We start from the raw sequence: 10,658 nt of genomic DNA on the forward strand, positions 1-10,658 counted from the left end.
CTCTCTTATTTCTTTCTTATTTATTTTTTGGTTTGATTTATCTATATCTGATAGGGGAAGGTTGAGGTCCCCCACTAGTATGGTTTTGCTATCTATTTCATCCTTGAGCTCCACTAGCTTCTCTTTTAGAAATTTGGAAACTATACCGTTTGGTGCATACATATTGAGTACTGATATTTCTTCATTGTTTATACTGCCTTTTACTAGGATGTAGATACCATCCCTATCTCTTTTAACCTTATTTATTTTTACTTTGGCTCTGTCAGAGATCATGATAGCCACCCCTGCCTTCTTTTTCTCATTTGAAGCCCAAAAGATTTTGCTCCATCCTCTCATTTTCACTCTATGTCTGTGTGTCTGTCTCATGTGTGTTTCTTGTAGACAATATACGGTAAGATTTTGGTTTCTAATCCACTCTGCTATTTGCTTCTGTTTTATGGGCGAGTTCATCCCATTTACATTCAGAGTTATAATTATTAACTGTGCGTTCCCAGACATTTTGATTCTCTCTATTTCTGTCCTTTCTTCTTTCACTGTTTCCTTCTATACCAGTGTTTTTTTAGTCAGTTCCTATAATCCCCTCCCTTGTTTTACTTCCCTTTCTCCCCTCCTCCCTTCTTATTCCCCTCTTATTTTTCTTTAAAGCTACCCCGCAGTCCCCTCCAAGACCTCTCCCTCCCTACTATTGCTTCCCTCCCCACCAGTCCCTTTGTTATCCTTCTACTTCTCTATAGGGCATGAATCAATTATCTTCCCCAATGGATCTGATTATTCTTCTCTCTTTAAGTTAATTTCAATGCACTTAAGTATTGAATATTTCCTCTCTCTAACCTCTTTACCCTTACAGCATATTGTTATATTTCCCTGTTGGTCCCATGCACTTCTTTATGGAATATAAATTTATTCCTTTTTGTTTGTTTTCCTATTTTTCTTCTTATTATCTTCTACTCCCCCCAGTTTTGTATATATTTATACCTACATTCCTACTGTAATAGGCAAAAGTTTAAAAATTGGTGTGTAAGCAGGCTAGGAAAAGCCTTAGCTGGAGGTCATGGACATTCTGAATGGAATGCAGGGGAAGAAGGAAGTGGCTTGTGCCTGAGAGAGACTCCATGGGGGTTGTGACAAAAACTGTGGCTGACCCTGGGAGATCTCAGAGCTAGCAGAGTTGTATCCAGATTCCCTGGGATCCTGAGAGTGGTGAACACTTACAGCAGAGGACATCAGACCTACAGAACAGCACTGAGTAGGGAGTGGTTTGTGATCTGGTGGACAGCATTGCAAACTTTCTCTCCCTACCTGGTTACCTTGGATCATCTGTTTTGGTGGAGTTGACTCCTGGCATCCTGAAACCATCCCTGGATTAGCTGTGAGATCCCAAGTAAAACCATCCTCAGGTCCTTAGCTAAGCTGACCAAACCTGGCTGGAACCAGGTTGGGAGGAACTTTCCCCTTGTGACTCCAGTACTGCTTTCTTTGGGCCCTGTCTTGCTTAGATTTTAGAAGAGTGTAGTTAAGTCCCTTACCCTTGACCCCGTGGTTTTCCCTTAGTCTGTTAGTGTAGAAAAACCCTATTCCCATCCTTTACCTTAGTTTGTCCCTGATTAAAATGTGTTATTAAACTATTGCCTTTACTTATCAGCTTCCATAGGCTCTGTCTTGTTAATGCTGGGTGGCAGTTGGAGGCCAACAGCCATTTCTGTTACAGACATCCAAACAGCCATTATAATAACCCAGTCTCCCTACTTGTTGGGCCCCTTCCTGTCATTCTTGTCTCCCACACAACCACCTGGACCCATATTTACTGCTTAAGGCACCTTTCCCTGGTTTCTCCCTTAACACTGAAGGAATTGGAATTGACTTTTGTTTAGGACTGTGCTTTATGCTTGACCTTCTCCAGGTGTCCCTCCTGGCCAAACCCTGCTAGGGGAAGAGCAATTAGAGGCACTTCAAGCTCTGACTGAACTTGAGTTTAAGAAGAGCTCTCCCCCTCTAAGGAAGCCACTCACCCTTCAAGCCCTTTTCCCTCAACAATATGGATCTGACTGCATTAGACTATCAACTCAAAAGGGTGATTTAATAAACAGCTTCAAGGAAAGGATTTGGAGATTGAGAACAGGAATGCCCTAATCTAAACAAAAGTGGTTTGGAGTTCCTTTTGTCCTAAGCTAAAAGTCAAAAGGCTCTGGCCTAAAAGCATTCTTGATTTCTTCTTCCTTCCTAAGCTACTAACCTAATCTAAGTCCTCTTTATGTTTTTCATCTAAGAATAGGGGTTGGCAACCTTTTTTGGCCATGAGAGTCATAAACGCCACATTTTTTAAAATGTAATTTTGTGAGAGCCGTACAGTGCTCACAGTGTGTGCTCCTATAACAGTGTGCACTCCTGTAACAGTGCCTGAAAAAAAAATTGGCTTTATGGCTTCTGCAGAAAGAGCCATATCTGGCCCTCAAAAGAGCTACATATGGCTCAAGAGTCATATGTTGCCAACCCCTGTCTAAGACCAACAGGTATTATCCACAGATGTTGAGGTTCAAGGAAAAGGTTTGGAAATCCTCAGGTATTCCAGGGATTCAATTCTAAGGTGAGATATGAGCTCCATTCCATTCAGGGTCCAGGAACAAACTCCCCTGTTTTCAGTTCCTTTCTGTAGCCATCTTGCAAAAACATGGCTACATTTCCCAGAAGTCTATGCTTTTCCTTCTGCCTCTCCTGTCCTTCAATTCTCTCTTTGTAACATTCTATCCCACTCTGTGCAAAATTTCACTTACAGTTTCATCCCCTTTCAAGGTGTGACCTTACCAAGGTCACTTTTGTGAATATTTTACACTTACCATTAATTACCTTATGCTATTTTCTAATCTACTCCTCCACAAAATAATACAAATCCCTTTCATACATTAACGTGCTGTTCTAAATTTCTACCTACTCTAAGAGATTTTCCAGGAAAGGTATGGGTAAGGAATTTTGGAGGTTTATAGAAAATGATTCTAGAAAGTAAAAGTAAATGTTGCAACACAATAACCTTAAGAACATCAACTGTACTAATAATAATACCTATTCTTGCCATCTTAACTAATACAACCATTTTCCAGCTATACTTATTACTATGCAAATTATCCTATTAATAATCCATTAACACAATTTCAGCTTATGCTTTACAATTAACCTTGTCATATAACTACTCTGTCAATGCAGCTTAATTCTATTCTTTACCATATGTAACAACTTATGCTATGTTTATACTAACACTTAATATCATTACTAAACTGTTATATAACATTATCCTAATTTCCTTATCCTCTTCTATACATGCTTCTATGTACAATGTATGCACAAGCTATGATACAATATTTACAAACCTTATAGCTACATTGCCAAATCTATTTTACAAGTATATATAAAATTATACAAAAATTATATACATAAATATACAATCCATTACTTCATTTCCTAATCCTGATGTTAGTCAAACATGAAAAATAGTTGATCTTTCTATTTGCTTAAGACCTTATGGAACTAATTATTTATATATTTAAATTTTGCAGATTTGCAAATGCAGACTCTCATTTATCTACACGAAGTCAACAAATATGAATCAGTTGTGACTTGTATTTTGTGTTTTTTGTGCCATGTTGCATACTTATACTTACATTCTTTCCTTTTCAGACTTCCTCTCCTACAAATTTGCCGAATGATTTCTCTTCAGTTCTTCCAAGCTATGTAATGTTGCATGTTCCCTAATATGTGAAATTGATGTGTTTTTGGTAATGCTGCACCAGTATCTTACATACTGTTCCTGTTTCCCATCTGTCCACTTCTTATATACGATTTTACAAAGTTCAAGTGTTTGCTATCCATGGCAGCTTTCCAAAGAAGTGTTTCTTCTTTATGGCAGCTTTTCTTCTCACTTTTCCTCTAGGATGATTTATTTTCTTTTCGTTTGGGCTGGGTTTCTTTCTTTCATGCATGCTGTAGGTGGTCTATTGTTGTCTGATGGTATCTCCTCTTCCTCTGGAACATTACATGGAACTGTTTAATTATGATGTATTTCTGATATTTATGATTCATTTTCATTCTCAGCACTTAATTTTAATCTATATTTTTGCTTCTCTTCAGATCTTTTGTATTTGTGTAAAATTTTTCAAGTTTGATATGCGAACAGTAGATCCAAGAATAATTTTCTGCAACCTTTATGGAATTTGGAGTAGTTAGTAAAACTTCAAATGGCCTATTCCATTTTGTTTCTGTAGCTTATTTCCTGTTAAAGTTTTGATGTAAATTTTATCTCCTGGTTTGATGTTGTGTAAATTATAATCTAGTGATGTTGCTTTTTGAATTAGCCCCATTTTGTGAAATTCTCTTATGCTGGTTTGCAATGTCTGTATATATTTTGCTAATTGACAGTCCCCTCCTAACATATTGATGTATGATGGTTCACAATTCCTTCCCTGCCAAATAGCATGTCCATACAACATTTTGAATGGAGAAAGGTGGAGCTTTCCAATCAGCTTTGTTCAAATGTGGAACAGAACTAATGGTAGATTTTCTGCCCATTTCAAGTGATTCTCTGAATAGAGTTTGTCAATGAGTGTCTTAAAGTATATGTTCAATCTCTCAACTTGACCCCAACTTTGGGGATGGCCCAGTGTGTGTGTGTGTGTGTGTGTGTGTGTGTGTGTGTGTGTGTGTGTAACTTATTTCTATTCCTATGTTTTTATTAACTTTAGTAAGTATTGAATGTACAAAATTAGTCCCACAATCTGAGTCTAAATTACTGGGGATCCCAAATCTAGGAAGAATTTCTTTTAATAGAATTTTTACCACAAATTCTGGGTTGTTTTTCTTGGCAGGAAAAAACTTCTGGCCATCTAGTCAGTCTGTCTATTATGACTAGGCAATACTTAAACCATTTGTCTCTAGACATGCTGTTATGGTCATTTTGTACCCATTCAAATGGAGTATAAGCTATAGGTGGACCTCCCAAACCTTTGTTTTTATATACTCCCTGATAGAATTTAATACAAATTTTGTACTTTTGACAGACTCTTATTGCATATGAGGATATTCCTGGTGCAATCCAAAATAGTCTCAGAGAATCAATCACTGCTTGGGTCCCATAGTGTCCTTTTGCATGTATTACATTACACATATGCTAGAATAAATTTCTAGGCAAGATTGGTTTGCTTAGTTCGGAAAACCATATGCCTCTTATTTCTTTGGCTCCAAAGTTCTTTTTCCATGTCTGAATTTCCAGCTCATTGTAGGAATTAGTTAAATTATCCTCTTCAATTAGTAAAAAATTCAGCACATACCTGGAGTCAGTATAGATGTTTACTCTTTTATCTTTTCCAATCTGACATGCTTTTGTCAATGCTACCAGTTCCACCCTTTGAGCACTCATTAGTTCTGGCAAGGATCAAAACCATAATGTCTCTGATTGTATTACTACTGAAAAAAATTAATGTGGATTGAGGAATAACTGGGTGCCAGTAAGGAAATGAGACAAACTGAGGACACTCCCATGCCTCACAAGGGGAAAGACTGACAGGTAAACACAGAATAACTAAACAGAGATTGAAGGCTTGGGGAAAGTCAGTTTGTTAACTAAACTGACCAGCTATCAGCCACAAATGCCAATGATGGTGAGTAACTCTAAGATGTGGGATCTTGATAGCTTAGAGGAGTCTCAGGAAGTATTAATAAAAAGGTTTATTATTGTTAAATAAGGGAAGTGAGTGAGAAGAATTTTTTAACACTAGGAAATATCCCAACTGCCTATACTAAACTACAGACAGCTGGAGAAGGCTAGAGAGTTGGGATTCTCACTACACTTGTAAACAGTGCTCCAAGGTGACACAGGATCCAAGATAAAATTCTTGTACAACCAGTTAAGTCCACAAAAGCTCTAGGGAGTAAAGACAGATTATTCTGCTGTCAGCCAGCAATTGGTCTGAACCGTATCTCTTTCTAGGCAGGGATAGTTTATAGATGGTTTCTTCTTCTCTGTAATCCCAACTTCTTAGCTCCAAAGATACTCAGCAAAACTGGACTACACAACACACCCTCCTACTCCAAGCTTGGCCAAGAGAAACCCTCTGCTCTCTGATGAAACCTAGATATTAGACATTATGAATCATCCACTTTAGCATTGATTTGAACACTTTATGCCTCTTTTGTATAGTTCTATTGGGAGTTTTTTACGGTCTTGAAAACAAACTTTTACAGTTGCACTGGCAAAGAGTATATCATCAACAAAGTGTACAATTTTACTTTCATTGACTACTATGGACTTTAGATCTTGTTTTAGGATTTGGCAGAATGCATTTCCACTCTCGCAGAACTCTTGAGGTAATTGACACCAGGTGATCTGGGTTCCATTCCAAGTAAAAGCAAAAATCTTTTAGCTTTATTTTGCAATAGGTTTAGAGAAATATATACTACAGATGTCTACCATAGTATAATATTTTGAATTGCTTGGAATTTCTTCAATAATGCTGGACGGTCTTGTGATGACTGTATAAGATTTTTTGCACAAAAAATTTTATTGCCCTTAAATCCTGTATAAATCACCACTGTACTCTGCCTTGTTCATCAAATTTCCTTTCTTTATTGGCATTATTGGGCTGTTATATTCTGATACTATTGGAACCAGGATTCTCTGCTTGATCAGGCTTTGTATTATAGGAGATATTCTGTTGATGTATTCTTTCCTTAATCTATATTGGGGAATTTTTGGAAGTGTCCCTTCCTTGGGTTCCACTTTTACTGGTGTTGCAGATTTCAAAAGCCCTATATCTATGGAATATATCACCCAAACCCCTCATGGCACATCACTTGGGATTTCAAATATTGCACCTGCATCTTGATCTTGTGCATCATCTAATTAGCCCAGGAAAAGCAAAGGAAAATGTTTCAGTGAATCTTTGGGCAAATGTAGGAAAACTTTCCAGAAGTATCACATTGGATTGTAGCCCCTATCTTACATAAAAAAGTCTCTACCAATGAGGAAGGAATGGAATTCTGTGATTAATAGAAAAGTGGGTTCTATTGTTAAAGGTCCTAGAGTTACCATTTCTAATTTTAATTTTGGCACTCTTTGTGTTTTCCCTATTACACCCATGACTTGCGGATCCCATAATCCTAAGAATACTCTGACAAAGTAGTTTCAATTCCCTTTCACCACCTTATATAGGCATTGCTAGTTACAAATTTTGTCTTTGCCTTTGTCTCCCTGCCATTTAAAGGAATTGTTTATAGTCTCCTCCCCAAACTTTTCTTATCAATTTTTTGTCTCCATAACAACTAATAAATTAGTTCACCAGTGTTTCACGTTAGAACAGTTTCTAAATCATCTTCCTATCCTTCTAAGCTGTCTCCTCTTATCCTCTTCCCATGAAACTATAAGATAGATAAAATTATCGTCATCCAGGTAATTACATTATCAACCTGAAAAACAAACAAACAAACAAACAAAACATGGAACTATCAAAGTAGATATATAAAAGTCTTTAATCAAGCTAGAAATACTATCCTGGGAAGCTGCACAAGACATCAGTCCTGGGACTTCCACTTAACCACAGAATGCAGTGTTTTTATATAAATTTTGAAGGAGGAGGAGGGTTTACGCATTGTTACTCACTTGGAACCTACTCTAACCACAGTCTAAAATGGCTAGGAGGGGGCAGCTGTGTAGCTCAGTGGATTGAGAATCAGGCCTAGAGACAGGAGGTCCTAGATTCAAATCTGGCCTCAGACACTTCCCAGCTGTGTGACCCTAGGCAAGTCACTTGACCCCCGTTGCCCACCCTTACCACTCTTCCACCTATGAGTCAACACACAGTAGTTAAGGGTTTAATAAAATAAAATAAAATGGCTAGGGATGGAATATCCAAAGGCCAAGGTACCTGGGAGCAGCCTAGTTATGAAAGGAAAAAAAGAAAAGAAAAAGGGTACTCCTGACTTAATTTTATCTTCTAAACCTATCTAAAGTAATCAAGGGGAGATTGAAGGTTTATGGTTCAGTCTGGTAAAAGGGTCAATAAGGGGCTTTCTTGAAGATAGATTGTCAGGGACAAAGGTCAATTTATAGTTTCATAACATCATCTGCCAATATAAAAGCCCTGCTTTCATCAAAAGTTTAAATAATTGGATAAAAAGAGTTTGAGGTAGCATCTCAAACTGCCAACTTACCAACAACTCAAAATTATTGGATGCATTGACATAGTATTCCATAATATGAGAGCCAATTGTCATGCCAGAAAATGTATCACATCTATATATTCTCTAGACCAAGAAGCAGAAGTTGGGGAAAAGGAATTTACAAAACAGAGGGAAGGCCAAACGAAAGTATAAGGATATAAGATAAATCTATAATTTGAAAGCACATAGTAGGTGAAATGCTCAAGGCACTTAAAAAGGGTGACAGAATACATTGTAAGGATAGACAAGAATCAGGAAAAACAACAATATAAGACAGAATCAAGGAAACCCACAGTTCAGGGAGTAAGGATTTTACTTCTAAAGGAAGTGGATAGAAAAACAAAAGTGAAAGAAAGCAGATTCAAGGCACGAATTACAAAGAAACAGATAATCTTACATGTGGAATTAACATATGAAATCACTTAGTTTAAACTGTAGCTTAAAAAGAATCATATTGCTAAGTAGTTATCCAAATTTCATTTAAATATATTCAGTGATGGACAAATCCCTGTATCCATAGTCAACATATCTGGAATTTTTTTGTTTTTATTGTGTTGAAATCTGTCTATGCAATTTCTACCGATTTTTTTTTTCAGTGCCGATCCACCTAACAAATAAAATTAAGCCAATTTTTTACCTTTTTCATATAATATTTAAAATTCTTCTAGAGAGATTAAGATGGCTGCAGAGTAGAAGCAGGGTGCTTTACTCTCCTAACCAACCTATATGTGATATCTCAAAAGGACACAAAAACCAAATCCAGATGAACAAAGGGGCCCCACAATAGGGCACAATATCGAGGGATCTGGGCATTTCCACACTATAAGGGGGGAAAATAGTTCCATCAAAACACGAGATAATCAACTCTCCCTCACCCCACTGACAGTACCAGAGTCAGAGGCTGTGCACCAGAGCCAGAGCAAGGAGGGTGTCAAAATATAGCTTCTTGGCAGCTAACTGGGACCACCAGGAGCTTGCTCCTGATAGCAGCAAGACTTGAGACCCCAGGAGGCTAGAAAGGGCAGCCGGAGCAAACACTTGAAGCAGCTCAGTGCACTGAAACTCAGGGGACAACCTCAGACAGAGGAGCAAGAGTGGGCTAATTTCCAGGCTCTGGGCAGCTGACTAGGGCTTGACCCTGAGAAGAGGTAGATTGAGATCCCAGGAGGCTGGGGAGCACAGAGCTTGGGCTCAGGAGAAAAGCTAAGAGGAGCAGTGGACAGCAGAGGCCTAGCAGACAGTGGAAACCAGGAGACTCACAAAGTAGTCTCAGGCAAAAACTGCTCCTTACCTCTTTATACAGAGAGTTTGCTTGCCTTACTCAGACTTTTGGTGGAGAAAGAAAAATTAGAATAATGATGAGAAGCAAAACCCAAGAAAAGACCACCATAATGACCCAGAAAAAATCCCTTACACTTGATAATTTTGCACAGAAAAAATCCATGAAGCAGAAGAGGACAAACAATTAAAGACATTCAAACTTTCCCCAAAAAAAGAAAATTGGTCATAAGCTTTTTTTTAACATTTATTAATAATCATTTTTAACATGGTTACATAATTCATGCTCCTACTTTCCCCTTCACACCCCGCACTCTCCCCACCCATGGCCAACGCACATTTCCACTGGTTTTTTCATGTGTCCTTGATCAAGACCAATTTCCAAATTGTTGGTGGTTGCATTGGTGTGGTAGTTTTGAGTCCACATCCCCAATCATGTCCAACCCGACCCATGCGTTCAAGCAGTTGCTTTTCTTATATGGTTTATCTCCTGCAGTCCTTCCTCTGAATGTGGGTAGCATTCTTTACCATAAATCCCTCAGAATTGTCCTGGGTCGGTTCCGCGTTAAGATGGGGGCAGAGTAAGAAGCAGCTCTTAACCTCTCCTGACCGAAACACACAAAACTCCTCAAGGGGACATAAAAACAAGTCCAGACGAAAGGAGGAACCCCACAACAGGGCACAGCGCGGAAGGTACATGGAATTGAGACATTTCCAGGCTAAAAAGGGCTCTCATTAAATCACAGGCTGAGCAACTGCCCCACCACCACCCCCTCCACACACAAGATCTAGAGCTCTGAAGCCAGCTAAAAAGAAATAGAGCAAGTTTGGGGCACCCATCGAGTCATTGGAAGCTCCGGGGCCTATTCCTGAGAGCAGCAAGATTTAAGACCCCCGTAAGCCAAAGAACGCAAACGAAATCTGAGCGCTGGAGCAGAGTGGACGCTGGGCGCAGAGCGCAGGCTGAGCAGAGTACAGGCATGGGCAAAGGCCTGGGTGGAGGCAGACACAGCCAGGAACTAAAGCTCTGAAAACCTGAGTGGGGAACCAGTGCACACGGGTATACGACTGTGGAAGCAGCGCCCTGAGACTAGTAAAGGAACCTCCTGCAGAGGATCAAGTAAGGGGGTCCATCAAGGGGCTTGACCTTGGAAAAAACCAGAACTCAGACCTCAGGA

The sequence above is a fragment of the Gracilinanus agilis genome, chromosome 6, assembly GCF_016433145.1.
Source record: "Gracilinanus agilis isolate LMUSP501 chromosome 6, AgileGrace, whole genome shotgun sequence".
NCBI classification, from domain to species: Eukaryota; Metazoa; Chordata; class Mammalia; order Didelphimorphia; family Didelphidae; genus Gracilinanus; species Gracilinanus agilis.